Source organism: Phoca vitulina, unplaced genomic scaffold (assembly GCF_004348235.1).
Source record: "Phoca vitulina isolate PV1807 unplaced genomic scaffold, GSC_HSeal_1.0 scaffold46, whole genome shotgun sequence".
Classification (NCBI taxonomy): Eukaryota; Metazoa; Chordata; class Mammalia; order Carnivora; family Phocidae; genus Phoca; species Phoca vitulina.
In genome coordinates this window covers 9,070,012-9,090,027 of record NW_022589749.1, presented here as the reverse complement: position 1 = coordinate 9,090,027, position 20,016 = coordinate 9,070,012, and the positions used below count along the sequence as shown (strand labels likewise).

Genomic DNA, 20,016 nt, shown 5'->3' with positions numbered 1-20,016 from the left:
GAAAGAAAGAAAGAAAGAAAGAAAGAAAGAAAGAAAGAAAGAAAGAAGGAAAAGAAAGAAAGAAAGAAAGAAAGAAAGAAAGAAAGAAAGAAAGAAAGAAAGAAAGAAAGAAAGAAAGAAAGAAAAGAAAAGAAAGATCCTGGGTCTGCCTTAACCACAAATTGCGCTGTTTAAATACCACAAACTGTGCTGTTTAAATACCACAAACTGAGTGGCTTAAACAATAGAAACGTATTCTGTCACAGTTCTGGAGGCTTTGAAGTATGAAATCAAGGTATCAGCGAAGACATGCTCCAAGACTGGGTAAAATCTTTCCTTGCTTCTTCCTAGCTTGTGGTGGCCCTCAATCCTTAGCATTCCTTGGCTTGCAGCTTCATCCCTCCAGTCTCTGCCTCTGTTGTTACATGGCCTTCTTCCCTGTGTGCTTGTCTCCGTGTCCTCTCCTCTTATAGAGACACCAATCTTACTGGATTTAAGGGTCCACTCACTCCAGCATGACCTCACCTAAGTTGAACTAATTACATCTGCAAAGACCCTGTTTCCAAATAAGGACAACCTTCTGAGGTAATGGGTATTAGAACTTCAACATATCTTTCTGGGGGACACAATTCAAACAGTAAAAACACCTCTGGAAAAAAGACCTTTCCTGAATACCCAGAGCTTCATGCCTCCTCCCAGTCACTTATATGTCACCTGTCTTATTTCCTTCATATAAGTTACCGTGGTGTGAAAGTGTTTGTCTCCATGTTGGTTGTATGAATCCCTCCATGGGTATATAACCTGCATGAGATCTCAGGGATCTTTTCTCTGTCTTGGTCATCATCGTATCCCCAGAGCTTGGCACATAGTAGGCCCTTGATATTTGTTGAAGGAATAAACATGAAAGATCATCTACTGCAGAGGTTCTCAACTTTTGGGGTTCACAAACCACTCTAAAAACTCTGAATGGGAAATATACACATAAGCACACAGAGAAATATTCAGAATTCTTAACTGATGCCTGAAGAAAAGCGTGACTTATTCAAGATTCCCAGCTAATTAAAGACCGACTTTGAATTATGATTTTCATCCCTGGAGGTTGGAACTTCAGCATATCTTTGGGAGGCCCAGTTCAACTCATAACAATACCTCTCAATAAAAGTGAAACAAGGCTTGTTTGCATGCCTGGTTATTGCTGATGGAATGTCAGGCATTGTGAATTTTACCTTGTTGATTGGTTCCCTTCCTCCACTCCTTTTTCTTCTCTTTCTCCCCACCTTCTCCCTCCCCCTCCTTTTGTATTTCAGTTTCCCTAAAAATATTCTTGAGCTTTACATTAGACGCAGTTATTTGGAAACAATTTTATCCTTTCAAATCTTGCTTTTAACATTTATCTGGGACTAAAACAGTGCTCAGTCTAGAGCTGATTTTTCCCCACTACGTGAGGCAAGACCAATACATCATGAAGTTTTCAGTCTGGCTGGTGGGACGAGGCACTATTCCTGGGCCAGTGTGAGTGCTGTACACTCTTACTTCTAATCATTTTAGGTGGTTCTTTCCTTGGCCTCAGGTGGTTGTCCTCGCATACATGTTGACCAGCGCTCAGCTGACTGCTGGAGGGGGTTCAGTGGGCCTCTGGATTCTCTGTGTGCAGCTGTTCCCTCTCTACAATTCTAACCTCCTTGGCCCCCCTGGACTCTCAGCTCTATCTTCTCAACTCTGGGGGTCTGCCAGGCTTCACCTGGGATCCCCCTCCCTGCACCATCGCCTGGAAACTCTCTCAGGACAATAAGTGGGACAATGGTAGAATAACTCCTACAATTTGTTTCCTGTTTCTCAGTGACCCCGTCCTCTGTTGACTGATGTCCAGTGTCTTGAATAAAAAACATAATTTCATGTATATTTCCCCCATTTTGTGGTTGTTTCAGATAAGAAGGTAAATCTGGGGGCGCCTGGGTGGCTCAGCCGTTAAGTGTCTGCCTTTGGCTCAGGTCATGATTCCAGGGTCCTGGGATCGAGCCCCACATCGGGCTCCCTGCTCTGCAGGAAGCCTGCTTCTCCCTGTCCCACTCCCCCTACTTGTGTTCCCTCTCTCGCTGTCTCTCTCTCTCTCTGTCAAATAAATAAATAAAAATCTTTAAAAAAAAATCTATATAAAAAGAAGGTAAATCTGGTCCATGTTACTGTATCTTGGCTAGAAGCAGAAGTCAGCATAATGCATTTGGGGTCCGTGTGCATCAATAGTTTGTTTCTTTTTTTCTTCTGCTGAGTATATTTCATTGTATGCTCGATTTACTTCTCCATTCTTTATCCATTCACCGGCTGAGGGACCTTTGCATTGTTTCCAGTTTGGATTGATTATGAATAAAGCCACTATAAACATGTATGTAAACTTTTTAATTACGAAAAGGACAATTTTACATTAAAATCCAAACTTTAATTTCTTTTTAAAGTAATCTCTACACCCAGCTTGGGGCTTGAACCTACAACCCTATGATCAAGAGTTGCAGGCTCGGGGCGCCTGGGTGGCTCAGTTGGTTAAGTGACTGCCTTCAGCTCAGGTCATGATCCCAGGGTTCTGGGATCGAGCCCCGCATCGGGCTCTCTGCTCAGCTGGAAGCCTGCTTCTTCCTCTCCCACTCCCCCTGCTTGTGTTCCCTCTCACGCTGTCTCTCTCTCTCTCTCTCTCCCTGTCAATTAAATAAATAAATAAAATCTTTAAACAAAAAAAAAAAAAAAAAAAGAGTTGCAGGCTCTACCAACTGAGCCAGCCGGTGCACCTAAAATCCGAAAGATCTCATCACACTGGGCTCACATTCCTGCACAGCAATGGACTGGAACAGAGTAAAAACATCCCCTTCACAATGGACTTGCCACTTGCCACAATCCTCACCATGCTCAATTGTCTTGCCCCAGACTACTTCATGTATTTATGTAAACTGTAGTCCTTGGGGCCACCTGAGTTTGAGACTCCCAATATAATATGTCATGAAAATTACAAAACCATATGGACCACTCATATGGTGAAAAAACAGAAACAGGTTTACTTAATTGGGGTTAGTGGAATCAAAAAGGAAACACAGGGCCTTGAAGGATGAGAAAAGTGTCACCAAGCAGAGGATTTGGGAAGATGCCCCTCCACCTCTGCTGGCAGCTACTCAGTCCAAGCAGGTCCATCTGCCCCAAGCTACCTGTGGGCGGGAGAGGCTGGGCCTGTCCCCCAGGGAGATCTGGGCAGGTGCACCTTATCTGCAGGCTGGCCAGCAGTCAGGCTGCAAATCTAAGGGACTGTTCTCTCCGTGGGGTCAGGACTCTGTATGCATTATTCACGAGCCCTTTTGTAGATGGCAGGGGCTGGCCACCCCAATCGGCATAGCCAGAAGTATCAGATCTTACCTGGCTGCCACCCTGTCCTGGTTCCTGCCCAAAGTGCTTTCAGACTCACTTGTCAGCTCCCTGGGACTGGATCTGGCTCTGCTTAAGGACTTTGATCACGAGGGGTGAGAAAGTGTGTTATCCTCCTCACCCCCTGCCCACACCACCAGGCGGAAATCTCTCCTATTTGTTCTCCTTAAGGCACTCTACTTAGGAATCTGTCAGTCTGAGACTTTGTACAACCAGGTGGAAGAGTCATAAAAGTAGCAAACACATAGCGCTCACTATGTGCCTGGTGCTCTTGTATATACTTCATGTACATGCATTAATGCATTTAGTCTTCAACAGCCTTGGGGAAGGATCTCTATTCTCCCTGTTTGACAGGTGAATATTTTAAGGCATAGTTTTTCCACCTTTTAATGTGATCAAGAACTACCTTCTGAAGATCTCATTAAATGCAGATTCTGATTCACTAGGTGCTAGGAAGGGCCAGCAATCCTGTAATTCTACAAGCTCCCAGCCAATATCATTGGTCGGAGGACCACATTTTAAATAGCGAGAGTCCAAGTTGCAGAGAGGTGAAGTAACTTATCCAAGATCATCCAGCTACTTGAGCATTACAGGATGCCAAGAGCTAATTCTAAAAAAAGAGCATCTGTCCAAGGAGAACTGAAAATTCCAGGGACTTTTCCTTCATCTGCTTCCCACAAATGCCCTTGCTCAAAATAGTCCCCAAAGATTTTAACAAGCAATTTGGGCAAAGATGTTTATAGCAGCACTTTTTATAAAGATTTTATTTATTTATTTGACAGAGAGAGAGAGAGAGAGCACAAGTAGGCAGAGGGGTAGGCAGAGGGAGAGGGAGAAGCAGGCTCCACGCTGAGCAGGGAGCCCGAAGGGGGGCTCGATCCCAGGACCCTGGGATCATGACCTGAGCTGAAGGCAGCCGCTTAACCAACTGAGCCACCCGGGCGCCCCAATATAGCAGCACTTTTTAGATCGCTGGAAACATCCCAAATGCCCCACAACAGGGAAACGGTGAAGTAAGCTGTAGTCTATTTCATATAATACTATATGGCTGTTAAAATGATCAAGCTGTAGTCTATTTCATATAATACTATATGGCTGTTAAAATAATCAGTATGGGAACTAAATGGATGCCTGTAAACAGGTATATTAAATTGTGTTAAGTAAAAAAGTAGAGCCCAAAATATTGTGTATATACTGGTTAAAGGTACATGGTCATTCCTGCACCCTGAAAAAGATTGGGTGAATTTAGTATAACAGAAATAGTCCATCATGTAAATTGATGGAATTTTTTTTTTCTGAAATGTTTTTCAGGTGTTTGATAGAAATTGTAAGCCCCTATCTTTCTGTTCATGGCTTTTTTTTTTTTTTTTTAAGTTTTATTTATTTAAGTAATCTCTATGCCCACCCTGGGGCTCGAACTCACAACCCTGAGATCAAGAGTCATGCGTGCTCTTCCGACTGAGCCAGCCAGGCGCCCCAGTTCACAGATTTATAATGTAAACAGCAAGCATTATTATTAAACTTCATTTATTTAGTGTTTACTCCTCAGGTATCAAAATGCCCTTTCTATCCTTGTTCAGTTATTTGCATTACTGCACCTAACTGGGGCTGAAGTCCTGGCTGGAAGGGCATGTGATTTCTTTGGCCCAGCCAAACCTGAGTTCAAACCCCAGCCCTCCCACCTGTCAGATGCATGACCTTGAGTCCATAATTCGCCTTCTCTATAAACAGGGATTGCTCTCGTAGTACTGTCGTGAGGATTAATGCATTGATGTAGATAAAGTGCCCAACACTATGTAAGTACCGGAAAGCACTGATGATATATTTGGGTTTTCAAAAAAAATAAACATTTTATTTTGGGATACTTTTAGATTTACAAAGCTGCAAAGAAGAGTACAGAGAGTTCCCACATACTCTTCACTCAGTTTTCCCTCATGCTGACAATTTACGTAACCATGACACCTTTATCAAAACCAAGAAATTTGGTGCCTGGGTGGCTCAGTCAGTTAAGCATCTGCTTTCGGCTCAGGTCATGATCCCAGGGTCCTGCATCGGGCTCCCTGCTCAGTGGGGAGTCTCCTTCTCCCTCTGCCCCTCCCCCCCCACTCGTGTGTGCTCTGTCACAAAAATAAATAAATTAAATCTTAAAAAAAAAATACAAGAAATTAACACAGGCATATTACTATAAACAAACCTCCAGACTTTATTCAGATTTTTCCAGTTTTTCCATTGATGTCCTTTTTCTGTTCCAGAATTCAACCTGACATGGCACTTAGGCTTCCTGTCTTTAATAGTCTCCTATCTCAGTGTTTCCTTGGTTATCATGACCCTGACAGCTTTGAAGGGTAATATATATTGTTGTTGTTTTAAGTAAACTCTATGCCCAACATGGGACTCGAACTCACAACCCTGAGATCAAGAGTTGCATGCCTTACCGACTGAGCCAGCCAGGCGCCCCTATATATTGTTTTAATAATAGCTTTTTTTTTTTTTTAAGATTTTATTTATTTATTTGAGAGAGAGAGAATGAGAGAGAACACATGAGAGGGGATAGGGTCAGAGGGCAAAGCAGACTCCCTGCCGAGCAGGGAGCCCGATGCGGGACTCGATCCAGGGACTCCAGGATCATGACCTGAGCCGAAGGCAGTCGCTTAACCAACTGAGCCACCCAGGCGCCCTTAATAATAGCTTTATCGAGATACTGTGATGATTAATTTCATATGTCAACTTGACTAGGCCACACAATGCCCAGATGTCTGGTTAAATGTTATTCTTGGTGTGTCTGTGATGGAGTTTCTGGAAGAGATTATTTGAATCGGTAGACTGAGTAAAACAGATTGTCTTCCCCAATGTTGGGGGGGGCTCATCTAATCAGTTGAAGGTCTGAATACAACAAAAAGGTGGAGAGAATTCTCCCTCTCTCTCTTTCTCTCTCTCTGCCTGACCACTTTAGCTGGGACATCAGTCTTCTACTGCCCTCGGACAGGGATTTACAGCATCAACTCTCCTGCGTTTTGTTTTTTTTTTTAACTCTCCTGGTTTCTCAGACCTTGGGACTTGGGCTAGAACTTTTACCATTAGTTCTCCGGTTCTCAGGACTTCAGACTCAAACAGGAAGTACACATTTTGCTTATCCATTCATTGGTTGATGGCAATTCAGGTTGTTTTCACTTTTTGGCTATTGTGAATAATGCTGCTATGACATTTGTGTACAAGGTTTTGTGTGGACATGTGTTTTCTTTTCTCGTGGTATTACACCTAGAGCGGATTGCCTGGTAAATCTCTGTGCTTATCTTTTTTTTTTTTTAAGGTTTTCATTTATCCATTTGAGAAAGAGGGGGGGAGAACGATCGGGGGGGGGTGGGGAGGGGGGAGAGGGAAAGGGACAAGCAGACTCCCTGCTGAGCACAGAGCCTGACACGAGGCTCGATCCCAGGACCTTGAGATCATGACCTGAGCCAAAGTCAGACACTTAAACCGACTGAGCCATCCAAGTGCCCCTGTGTTTAACATTTTGAGGCATAGCCAAACTGTTTTCCAAAGTAGCTGCCCATTTTACACCCTCACTAGCAATGCATGAAGGCTCCAATTTCTCCACATCCATGTCAACACTGGTTATTGTCTGTGTTTTTCATTTTAGCCATCCTTACAGTTTTGTATGGAGTGTATCTCATTGTGGTTTTAATTTTGTGTTTTCTTGATCGCTAAAAATGTTGAGTGTCTTTTCATGTGTTTATTGACCATTTATATATCTTCTTTTGGAGAAATGTCTATTCTAATCCTTTGCTCATTTTTAAATGGGGCTATTTCCCTTTTTTATTGTTGAGTTGTAACGGTTCTTTATATATTCTGGATACAAGTCCCTTTCATATACACAATTGCAAATATTTTCTCCCTTTCTGTGATTTGATTTACATACATATAAAATTTTTTAACTTAACAATCTCAGACTTAAGGAAAAGCTGCAAGTACAGTACAAAGCACTGATTTTTCAACCCATCTGGGTGTAGATTTAAAAAAAAAAATTTATCCTTTCTATTATTAATTTTTTAGTGAAAATTTCCCTAACCTCCAATGGCCAGAGATGCGCGGAAGGAAGTGCTTGATAAAGGTTTAGAAACTGAACACTTCCTAATTCACCTCAAAAGCCGAATGCCATCTCAGAATACAAGAGGAATGTATCTGTAGACACCCTTGCTGTCCTCATTTGTTGCAGACACAAAAGCCCTATATCATGAGTCCCAGCCATTCCTACTATTTTGAAGGTCCTCTGTGAAACAAAAGGGAGAAAACATCGAGCGTCTATGTTTTTCTTTGTTCGATGCATTTGAAGAATGAAGTCTAACAGTTCCCCAGTGAAGCCGTATGTACCAGATTCTTTTGTATGATGGAAGATATTGGAGGAAGATTGTAGATAATAGGAAATTCACAAAAACGTTTTCCAATGACTAGGCGGAGTGTTGGCTGCTTTTTAGGTTTTTGTTTTGGTTTGCTTTTTAGGCTACAAGATTAAGTCTTGTTTCATTGCACCACCTGCTGGCGACTTCTCAGAAATTTCTGTTTCTTCCAACAAAAGGCAAAAAGGCTTGTTCAACAGATTTATTAACAAATATTCTTTTTTCTCCCACCTAAAAAACTACCATTCACAGAGTATGGGTGGTAGAAATATTTCAATGCTCTTCATCTTTAATAAAACAACACAATTTCCAAATTTCCAACAATAACCTTTTTATTGTGACATATATATATACACAGAAAAGTACAATTTTTATGTAGTTTAAATAAATTATAAAGAGAACCTGTACAACTAAGACCCACATCAAGAATAAGATTGCCATCACTCTAGATAACCCCATGTCCTTCTTCCCTAATTATAACTTTCTCCCTCCCTCCCCACAAAGGTAACCACTACCTTGATTTTGGGATAGTCATTTCAGCATGTACTACTTCTAGAACCAGAAAACAACTGAAGTATTAATTTTTAAAAATAGTGTAAAACTTGGGGCACTTGGGTGGCTCAGTTGGTTGAGCGTCTGCCTTCAGCTCAGGTCATGATCTGGGGGCCCGGGGAGTCTGCTTCTCCCTCTGCCCCTCCCCCCCATTCTCTTTCTCTCAAGTAAATGAATAAACACTTTTTTAAAAAATGGTGTAAAAATCTTGGTGTAGCTATTTAATCTGAAAACTTATGTGATTATTCCTGCATTTGACACATATCTACTGAGTTCAACATTGTTATAGTCATTGGGGAATAAAAATCAAATCATGAGATACCATTTCACACCCACTAGAATGGCTAAAGTTAAAAAGACAGACAATTGGGGTGCCTGGGTTACGCAGTCGGTTAAGCATCCAACTCTTGGTTTCGGCTCAGGTCATGATCTCAGGGTTGTGAGTTCGAGCCCCACGTGTGGGGCTCTGCGCTCAGTGGGAAGTCTGCTGGAGAGTCTCTCTCTCTGCCTCTCCCCCACTCTCTCTCTCTCACTATAATAAATAAATCTTTAAAAAAAAAAAAAAAAGACAGACAATACAATACCAGGGTCACCTGGCTGGCTCATTCAGTAGAGCAGGTGACTTTTAATCTCAGGGTTGTGAATTTGAGCCCCACTTTGGGTGTGAAGATTACTCAAATTTTTTTTAATTTTTAAAAACTTATTTTAGGGGCGCCTGGGTGGCTCAGTAGGTTAAGCGACTGCCTTCGGCTCAGGTCATGATCTCAGGGTCCTGGGATGGAGTCCCACATGGGGCTCCTGGCTTGGCAGGGAGTCTGCTTCTCCCTCTCCCTCTGTCCCTGCTTGTGCTCTCTCTCTCTCTCAAAGAGATGAATAAAATCTTTAAAAATATGTATTTTTAAAAAGACAATACCAAATGTTGGCAAAGATATAGAGAAATTAAAACCCTCATAATGTTACTTGTGGGAATGCAAAATGGTGCAGCCACTTTGGAAAACAGTTGGCAGTTCCTCAAGAAGTTACACATGGAGGGAGCATCTGGCTGCTCAGTTGGTAGAGTGTATGACTCTTAATCTCAGGGTTGTGAGTTCAAGCCCTATGTTGGGTGTAGAGAGTACTTTAAAAAAATAATAAAATCTTAAAAAAAAAAAGTCACCCATGGACTAATCATCTGACCCAGTAATTCCACTCCTAGATGTACTACTGAGAGAAAACATATGCCTACACCAAAACTTGTACACAGATATTCATGGTAGCATTATTCCAAATAGCCAAAAAGCATAAATAGCCCAAACGTCTGTCAACTGATGAATGAACAAAATGTGATATACCATATCATGCAACATTATTCTGCTATAAAACAGAGTGGTGTGTGACGACTCGCTGGCTTAGTCAGTGAAGCGTACGACTCCTGACTCTTGGTGGACAGTTCAAGCCCCATGCTGAGCACAGATATCACTTAATAAAAAAAATTAAAAACAAACCAAAACAGAACAAAGTACTCACACATGCTACCACATGGAAGACCCTTGAAGTCATTATGCTATGTGAAAGGAGTCAGTCACAAAAGACCATATAACTGTGTGCTACCATGTATATGAAATGTCCAGAATAGGCAAATCCATAGAGACAGAAAGTAGATTAGTGGTTGTCAGAGAATGGGGATGGGGGAAGGGGGAGAGACAGTGACTGCTAAGGGTGTGAGGTTTCTTTTGGGGATGATGAAAATATTCTGGAATTAGTGCTGATGGCTGCACAAGTCTGTGAATATACGACTGAATTGTGCACCTCAAAGAGTGAATTTTATGGTAGGTGACTCACATCTTAAAAGTTGTTACAAGTAATATATATTTTTGGGTGCCTACTATGCGCCAAGCACCATGCTAGGCACTGGGATTACAATAACGAGCAAAGCTAGATAGAGCTCTTATTCATATGTAATGTATGTCATATTAAATATTGCACCACACAAAAGATACTGGAAGATCATCTAAGGGAAGGCAATATAGAAGTATTGAATCAATATGTTGTACACCTGAAACTAATAAAACACTATATGTCAATTATACTTCAATAAAATTTTTTTAATTAAAAGAAAAAAGAATTATGAGATGAACACCTCCCATGTAACAACAACCCAGGTCAAGAAATAGAACCCTGCCTTCCAGCTATAAAACAAGTAAGTCACTGGGAGCACCTGGGTGGCTCAGTCGGTTAAGCATCCAACTCCTGATTTCAGCTCAGGTCTTGAGAATGAGCCCCATGCTGGGCTCTGTGCCCTGTGTGGAGCCTGCTTAAGATTCTCTCTCCCTTTCCCTCAAATAAATAAATAAGTCATAGGAATATAATGTACAGCATAGGGAATATAGTTAATAATATTGTAATAACTTTGGGGCACCTGGGTGGTTCAGTCAGTTAAGCGTCTGCCTTCAGCTCAGGTCATGATCCTGGGGTCCTGGGATCGAGCCCAGCATCAGGCTCCTTGCTCAGCAGGGAGTCTGCTTCTCCCTATCCCTCTGCCTGCCACTCCCCCTGCTTGTGCTCTCTGTCAAATAAATAAGATCTTTTTAAAAAAATTTAAAATACATAAAAATCTAAAATTTTTTTAAAAATTAAAAAAATCATTAAAAAAATAATGATATTGTAATAACTTTGTAGGGTGACGATTGGTAGCTAAACTTATCATGGGGATCATTTTGTAATGTATAAAAATATTGAATCACTACGAGGTACACCTGAACAGGATTTTGTATGTCAATTATATTTCAGTTAAAAAAAAAGAAATAGGGGCGCCTGGGTGGCTCAGATGGTTAAGCGTCTGCCTTCGGCTCAGGTCATGACCCCAGGGTCCTGGGATAGAGTCCCACATCAGGCTCCCTGCTCCTTGGGAGGCTGCTTCTCCCTCTGCCTCTCTCTCTCTCTCTCATGAATAAATAAATAAAATCTTAAAAAAAAAAAAAAAGAAAGAAATAGAACATTGACAACCCCCAAAGAGTCGCCCATGCTGATTCACAATCCCCTTCCTTTCCCCAGACGTAACCACAATCCTATTTCTTTTGTTTTTCCTTGTAGTTTTTACTATTTATCTTTGCATCCCTAGATGACATAGATTTGTTTTTCCTAGCTTCGAAATTTTCTAAATGAAATTATACTTTTCTTTTTGTTGTTTATTTTTATGCTGGTCTTCTTGCATGCTACAGTATGTTTAAGACTCATCTATGCTGGGGCGCCTGGGTGGCCCAGATGGTTAAGCGTCTGCCTTCAGCTCAGGTCATGATCCCAGGGTCCTGGGATCGAGCCCCGCATCGGACTCCTGGCTCAGCAGGGAGCCTGCTTCTCCCTCTCCCTCTGCCTCTCCCCCTCCTCATGCTCTCTCTCTCTCTCTGTATCTCTGTGTCTCAAATGAATAAACAAAATCTTAAAAAAAAAAAAAAAGGCTCATCTACGCTGCATATGACTCTAATTTGTTTTCGCTGTTAGGATATTCCAGTGCATGAATAGCACACAAGTGGTTTACCTTTCTATCACTGATAAACAGTCAGGTCACTTCCTGCTCGGGATGTGTACAACAATGCTACAATGGCTTCGTGTCTATTTATCCTGGCACACAGCTAGTTCATTGCCATTCTTACCTTTAACTGCACCAGATCATACCAAAGTGTCTTCCAAAGCGGTTCACACTCCCTAAAAGAGTTCGAACCTTCTGCCTTTTTGAAGTACCTTTGAAAAGTGTCTTTCATTTGGCTGATGATGGCTTACAAAAAATCTAAGTGCATTTTCAGGAAAGCCGCTATTGGGCTATTTGAAATGGGAAGGAAGAGAGACACTTGGCTGCCTTAACCAAGGCCAACCTAGATCAGCCACCTGAAAATAAATAAGCTACAGAAATGCTTATTGCTCTATGCCACTCAGAACAGGTTGCTGTTTGTTTTACTACAAAAGCTAAATGAGACAATCCGGGATAGGGAACGGATTTATGATACAGAACTCTTCTTTGGAATGGCACCTAACATCATGAAATTTTCTTATTAATACTTACGGCCTGCTATGGCCTAAATGCCCTATCCCCCCAAATTCACATGTTGGAACCCCCATGCCCAATGTGATGGTATTAGGAAGTGGGGCCTTTGGGAGGTGATTAGATCATGAGAGTGGGGCCTTCATAAGTGGGATTAGTGTCCTTATAAAAGAGACCCCACCATGTGAGAATACAGTAAGAAGTCTACAACCCAGCTGACCATGCTGACCCCCTTATTTTGGACTTTCAGCCTCCAGACTGTGAGAAATAAAATTCTATTGTTCATAATACCAGCCTGTGGTACTTTGTTCCAGCAGCCTGAAGGAACTAAGGTAGAGCCTAACATTTTGAGTAATGAATGAGGTCCGTATTATTTGCAACACAATTTCAATTTCATCCATCAATATAAGTGTAGCTATGTATTGTTGCTACATATATATATGAGAAAACATTTGGCCTTCAAAGTCAAAAAATATTTATTATCTTTACAGAAAAGACTTGCCCAATGACAATTTTCCCTCTGGTTCTGGGAGGTGGGGGTCACTTTCCCTGGACAAAAGGGAAGCTCATACATTTGGAGATCTCACATCAAGGAGGAAAGGGCATTGAATTTCAGTAGCAACCAAGAATGTCCACCACGGCCACCCACCCACTCTACCTGCCCATATTATCATGGCCCAGGACATGTGTGAAGATACAGGACAAAGTCAGTAACAAATACAGTGATTATATCATAGGAGAAAATGAAGTAGGTTGGGGAAAGGGCCAGATTTTCAACCATTCACTAGGATTGAAAGGACTGACAGTTGGGGGGCCTGGCTGGCTCAGTTAGTAGAGCATGTGACTCTTGATCTCAGGGTCCTGAGTTCAAGCCTCACGCTAGGTGTGGAGGCTACTTAAAAAAAAAAAAAGAAAAGAAAGGACAGTTATTATCTTCATAGGTCTTTTGTCATCTTTTAAAGAGGCAAAGACAATACAATTATACTTTATTCAACCATCCATTTATTCATCAAGTATTTATTAAGGACCTATGGGGAATTGTATTCATTTCCTAGGGCTGCTGTAACAAAGTACCAGAAACTGGGAGGCGTTAACATCAGAAATGTATTGTCTCACAGTTCTGGAGGCTAGAAATCTGAAATCAAGGTGTCTGTAGGGGTGGTTCCTTCTGGAAGCTCAGATCTGTTCCATGTTCCTCTTCTAGCTTCTGGTGGTGTTCCTGCCATCTTTTGTATTCCTTGGCTTGTGGCAGCATCTCTCCAATCTTACTTGGCATTCTGCTTGTGTCTGTCTCTGTCCATATTTTCTCTTTGCATAAGGATACCAGCCATATCGTATTAGGACCTACCCTAATGACCTCATCTTAACTTGATCATCTGCACAGACCCTCTTTCCAAATAAAATCACATTCACAGGAACTGGAGATCAGGATTTCGATGTCTTTGGGGGAAACACAATTCAACCCATGACAGGAACATGTTTTGAGGCTTACAAGGCCACAGCATCCTTTTTTTTTTTTTTAACTAAGATTTTATTTGAGAGAGAGAGAGAGAGAAAGCAAGAGAAAGCAAGAAAGAGTACGAGCCGGGAGGTGGGGGGAGGCAGATGGAGAGGGAGATTCCCCGCTGAGCAGGGAGCCAGATGCGGGGCTAGATCCCAGGACCCTGGGATCATGACCTGAGCCAAAGGCAGACGCTTAACCGACTGAGACACCCAGGTGCCCCAAGGCCACAGCATCCTTATACTCAGCCTTAAAGGAGTGGGAAAAAGCCAAGGAAGGAAAATAGGAAGAGGGAAATATAGCAGAGGGGAAAAGAAGAGAAAGGACTACAAAAGAGAGAAAAAGAGAAAAGATGGAGGAGGGACGCAGGACCAAGTACATAATTTGTGCGGCCCAGTGCAAAATGACAATGTGGGATTCCTTGCTAAAAAATTAAGAATTTCAAAATGGTGACAGCAGAGCATTAAGCCAAGCACAAGGCCCTTCTTTAGCATGAGGCCTGTGTGACTCCTCTATGGGGAAAATGGTACTAATGGGTGTACTGTGAGTCCATTTAAGGTGTCCTTGTTCAGTTTTTCAGTACTTTTCTGTGTTCCTTGCAAGTCACCTATGAAGCAATTCATTCTTTCTACAGCAGGTGCATTCTTGGGTTAAGACCCTTCTAAGATCCAATCTCTCAAGGAGAAAATAGTTTAGGAAGATGGTGGCTATCCAAAAGGGAAAATCTTGGGGATCCTGGGCAGTTCGGTTGGTTGAGCACCCGACACTTGATTTCGGCTCAGGTCATGATCTCGGGATCCTGGGATGGAGGCCCCCCTCAGATGCTTGCTCAGTGGTGAGTCTGCTTTAGGATTCCCTCCCTCTGGCTGCAGGAGCCATGTGCCCGCAGTCTCTCTCAAATAAATAAATAAATATTTAAAACAAACAAACACAAAAGGGAAATTTTTTTCTCCCTAGCCCCACCTAATGTCTGAGTAATTTCCTCAGAATACCCAAGAATCACTTTTCCTTTCAGTCGTTTGGATCCTTGATTAGGATTTGTAACTTGGCATGGAAGTTTCTCTGCTCACCAGCTTACACTTCCTTAGACAGTTTTCCGGCTGCTCCCTGCTTAACCAGGTCACTGTGGTCAAAAAGTCACCTTCTGCCTCGTCCCCTGTATCAAAGCAAGTTCAAGAAAACACACAGGTTCCTGACCACCGGATTTGGTTCCAAACATCCTCAGCTTGGCATCTAACCTCCTCTCTCCCAGGCTACCCGACTATGTTCATAGAACACCATCTCCTATGTTCTCTGAGGTTACCCTCCCCCTTTCAGTCAAGACAGTCTCCAGGGCCACTTTACACTATCATTCCTAGTCCAAGCCCTTGCCCAGGCTAGTCCTACCCCTGAACCCCACGGTGTGAACTTTTCAAGGGCAGGGGCTGAATTATATTCATCTTTGAATCTCCAGTATCCAGTAAGGTGCACACGTATAAAACACAACGTGCTTTCCAAATGCCTATGGAATAAAGTTGATGAACTGACACAAGGGACTTCCAAAGCATTTACAATTTTTTTAAAAAGATTTTTTATTTATTTTTATTTGACACAGAGACAGAGATAGTGAGAGAGAGAGCATAAGCAGGGGGAGCGACAGGCAGGCAGAGGGAGCGGGAGAAGCAGGCTTCCCGCTGAGCAGGGATCATGACCTGAGCCACCCAGGCGCCCCAGGATTTACAATTTTAAAGACACAAAATCACTTACCTCGATGCAGACTTCTTTTCCGCCTCTTACTGAACGTGTCTTCCAGACGGTTTCCTGACTCCTAGGACGAACGTTTCTGTGGGCAAGAACATGTTCCTCTTGAATTTTTTGTCATAATACTTGTTTTCAAACTGGGCACATAGAAGGCATTCAAATCTCCCTGAGCCCTGAAGCCTTCTTTCTAGAAGGTAAAATTCATAGGGAAAAAAAGGAAACTTAGGGGAAATCCTCCCTTTCCCTAAAACCTGCATTTAACATACATGTAAACAGAACAATCTTGTAAAACCTTTTTTAGATGGACAAGTAAGTTCTCTGTGATCACATTCTGGTCTTTACATTTCTAGGTTCACGAATCTGGGACAGCGCCCCAACTCTGCTTTCCATTCAGTTAGCATTTGCCGCGTTTTCTCCCTCCGCCCTTTAGGCTTCGGAATACGACCCGCCCACTTCCGGCAGGGGCGTCCACAGCGCAGGCGCAACTCCAGACGCCACTCTACAACCCCTCGTTCTAGTGCTGCTGTACGCGCATGTGCAAAAAGGGGCGGGCTGGTTAATAGCGCGGGAGAGTGCAGGCCCGCCGAACTCGCGCGACTGTCTCCGCCCACCTAAATAGGTGGGCGGAGCCGACTGCCCTCTCCAGGTTCAGGCAGCGCACGCGCACTTGAGTACAGGAACGTGGCGAGGGAACGAGGGCAAGCTTTTACGCATGCTCATTTAAATGAGGCCTGAAGCTTTTCACGTCAGCTTCGTCTGCGGCCTCCTTTCCGTCTTAACCCGCCTCTGACATTTAAAGGGCCAGAGCCTTTTTCCACCCAATTGATTTTTTAAAAGTTAAGCATTTATGGAGAGCTTCGTATGTGCGGGGCCCAATTTATATTGTCTTCTGTGTACATTTTCCAGTTTTTCCTTTTGTAGAAATTACGTTAGTATTTATATTTTTCATAAATTTCTTCCCTTGCCCCAAGTGTACTGTTCCCTTGGAGGCAATTCTCTGAAATGAAAGTCAGTGTGATGTTCTGGGCGGGTCTTCCTAGGTTAAGGGGTCTGAAACTGAATCCTCGCTCGGCCACTTCCTTGGTCTTTTACTCTGGATAGGTTATCTAATTTCTGTGAACCTGAGGTTGCTGACTTTTTAAAATGAGGATAAGAGAGGGGAGGGGGTTGGGAGGATGGGTTAGCCTGGTGATGGGTATTGAGGAGGGCACGTTCTGCATGGAGCACTGGGTGTTATGCGCAAACAATGAATCATGGAACACTATATCTAAAACTAATGATGTAATGTATGGGGATTAACATAACAATAAAAAAATTTTTTTTTAAAAATGAGGATAAGGATTCCTACCAACTCATAGGATTGTTATGAAAAGTACTTAAAAAAAAAAAAAGTATGGGGGCGCCTGGGTGGTTCAGTGGGTTAAGCATCTGCCTTTGGCTCAGGTCATGATCTCAGGGTCCTTGCTCAGCGGAGAGTCTGCTTCTCCCTCTCCCACTGCCATTCCCCCTGCTTGTGTTCTCTCTCTCTGTCAAATAAATAAATAAAAATTTAAAAGTAATAAAAAAAATTTAAAAAGAACGTAAAGTACCAAGTACTATGCCTCACACCAGCTATATGTTAAGTAAATAAATAGTAGTCATTAAGTGGAATTAATTCAGTCAGAAAATAGTTTTATAGTTTCTGTAACATAGTTCCAGATGGTTTTTCAAGAGGATTTACCTAATTGCCTGGATGGCTAGCAGTATGTAATGGTGCCTCTTTCCCCACAGTGCTGCCAATATCACAGACCATCATTTTTACACATTTTTCCCAGTCTAGACAGTATGTAATGGTATGGCAGGGTTATTTTAACTTTCATTTCTTTAATTGCTAGTGAGGCTGTGCATTTTTCTTTGGGATGATTTATTAGCTGTGTTTGTCTGCCAAACAACTATTTTCAAACCGTGTAATTTCTACCAGCTTATCCTTGTAGACATTATGTTAGGTTCTGACAGAGAATTTTGCTGATCAATTAAAAAAAAAAGAAAGAAAGAAAGAAAAAGAAAAAAAGGATTTGACAGAGAGAGAGAAATAAAACTTTCCAAGGACGGGATAGTGACAAAAGATAAGAGCTCATCCCCAAAGCAGCACTGTCCTGTAGAACTTTCTATGATAAAGGAAATGTTCTGTATCTGCAATGTCCCATATGGTAGCCAGTTGCCACATGGGTCTAAATACTAAATACTTGGAATATGACTGGTGTGACTGAGGAATTTTTATTTATTTATTTATTTATTTTAAGGTTTTATTTATTTGACAGAGAGAAAGACAGCCAGAGAGGGAACACAAGCAGGGGGAGTGGGAGAGGGAGAAGCAGGCTTCCTGCGGAGCAGAGAGCCCAATGTGGGGCTGGATCCCAGGACCCTGGGATCATGACCTGAGCCGAAAGGCAGATACTTAACAACTGGGCCACCCAGGCGCCCCAGGAATTTTTATTTTTATTCAACTTAAATTTCCATAAAAATAGCCACCTCCTTGATAGAGTAACCCTAGAGATTAGGAAAGAAGGAGAGAAAGCAAGGGAAAAGAGGAGCCCTACAGAATCGGAAGTGGCCTCATTTATGTGAAGGGACTCAGGGTGCCTGGCTGGCTCGGCTGGTAAAGTTCAAGCCCCATGCTGGGTGTAGCAATTACTTAAAAATAAATAAATAAAAATCAATCAATCAATCAATCTCTCTTTTTTAAGATTTTATTTATTTCTTTGAGACAGAGAGCACAAGCAGGGAGGAGGATCAGAGGGAGAGGGAGAGGCAGACTCCCAGCTGAGCAGGGAACCCAATGTGGGGCTTGATCCCAGGATCCGGAGATCATGACCTGAGCTGAAGGCAGACGCTTAACCAACTGAGCCACCCAGGCGCCCCTAAATAAATCTCTTTTTAAAAAAAATAAAGGGGGGACGCCTGGGTGGCTCAGTTGGTTAAGCGTCTGCCTTCAGCTCGAGTCATGATCCAAGGGTCCTGGGATGGATCCCAAATCGGGCTCCTTGCTCAATGGGGAGCCTGCTTCTCCCTCTGCTGCTCCCCCTGCTTGTTCTCTCTCTCTATCTCTGACAAATAAATAAATAAAATATTTTTTTAAAATATGAACGGGGGCGCCTGGGTAGCTCAGTCAGTTAAGCAGCTGCCTTTGGCTTGGATCATGATCTCAGGGTCCTGGGATCAAGCCCTACATCGGGCTCATTGCTCATCCGAGAGCCTGCTTCTCCCTCTCCTTCTGCCTGCCGCTCTCCCTGCTTGTGCTCTCTCTATATATCTCTCTGTGTCAAATAAATAAATAAAGTCTTTAAAAAAAAATACGAAGGGACTCAAATTGGACTTTTGGCATTGTTCCTGAGAGAGACAGTCCCAGAGACCACCAGTCTTGACAAGAAGGGTGTGTTTGGTCTGCAAAAATCTATCAAGCTATACATTGATGATATTTCCACTTTTCTATATGTATTTTACACTTCAATAAAAAGTTAAACAACATTTGCTGCACTTTGTATTGCCCTCTTTAGGCATTTCTCTCTCTGATTTTTAATTTGGCCGAATGAAAGATGAAAAACAATGGAAGGTGGCCAGTGACCCACTCTGGATGTGTGAGAACCCCTAGAGGGCGCTCATCCCGCATCGGAGACTTTTTTAAAAAGCATTTTATTAGAGAGAACTCAGGTATCATACAATTCACCATTTAAAGTGTACGATTCCGTGGTTTTTAGTATGTTCACAGTGTTGTGCAGCCATCATCACAGTCAATTTTAGAATATTTTAGAATATTTTCACCCGCCCCCCGAAAGAAAGCCCCTTTCCCTTAACTATCACCCTCCTAACCCCTCGTCTTCCCTCCCAAGTAACAACTCATCTACTTTGTCTCTGTAGATTTGCTTATTCTGGATATTGTATCTGGCTTCTTTCACTTAGCACAATGTTTTCAAGGTTCACCCAGGCTGCAGCTTGTCTCAGTGTTTCCTTTTTATGGCTGAATAATATTCCATTATATGGACAGATGACATTTTGCTTATCCATTCATCTTTTGATGGACATTTGAGTTGTCTCAAACTTTTGTTGATTATGTGCGCTGGAGACTTTTGCCGGTCCTGACAGGTGGGTCCTTCCTGCCACTTCTGGGAGATTGAGACCCAGGTTACTCAACCCCAGAAGACCCCATTCTCATTTTATTTAGATGGTGCTCTCAGGAGTGGACTGCAGTGTGAATGCCCCCCCAGAGTTGGCAACTCAGCAACTGTTGGGTGAAATCTGCAAGGATTTCTTGAGAGGGCAGAGCCTCCAGGCTTTCAGCCAAAGCTTTGTGCCCAGGAAGGTGTAAATAGGACCATGCTTCCCCAAGGGGATGTTTATCTGTGGCTGTATGGAGGAGACCATACACATGTGGTCTGGAAACCTCA

General features: G+C 42.6%; 1 protein-coding gene across 2 annotated transcripts in view; it reads right to left on the bottom strand.

Moving 5' to 3' along the window:
- Window positions 1–20,016, bottom strand: part of TMEM120B (transmembrane protein 120B) — a 98,872-nt gene that overhangs the window by 43,680 nt on the left and 35,176 nt on the right. The window contains exons 1-2 of one of the 2 annotated variants that reach the window (XM_032431250.1): window positions 15,885–16,014; window positions 15,599–15,674 (exon numbers count right to left, since the gene is read on the bottom strand). The gene's annotated coding sequence lies outside the window, so the exon portion shown is untranslated. Of the gene's footprint in view, window positions 1–15,598; window positions 15,675–15,884; window positions 16,015–20,016 lie in introns of those variants that run through there. The other variant, XM_032431251.1, reaches the window with a different exon arrangement.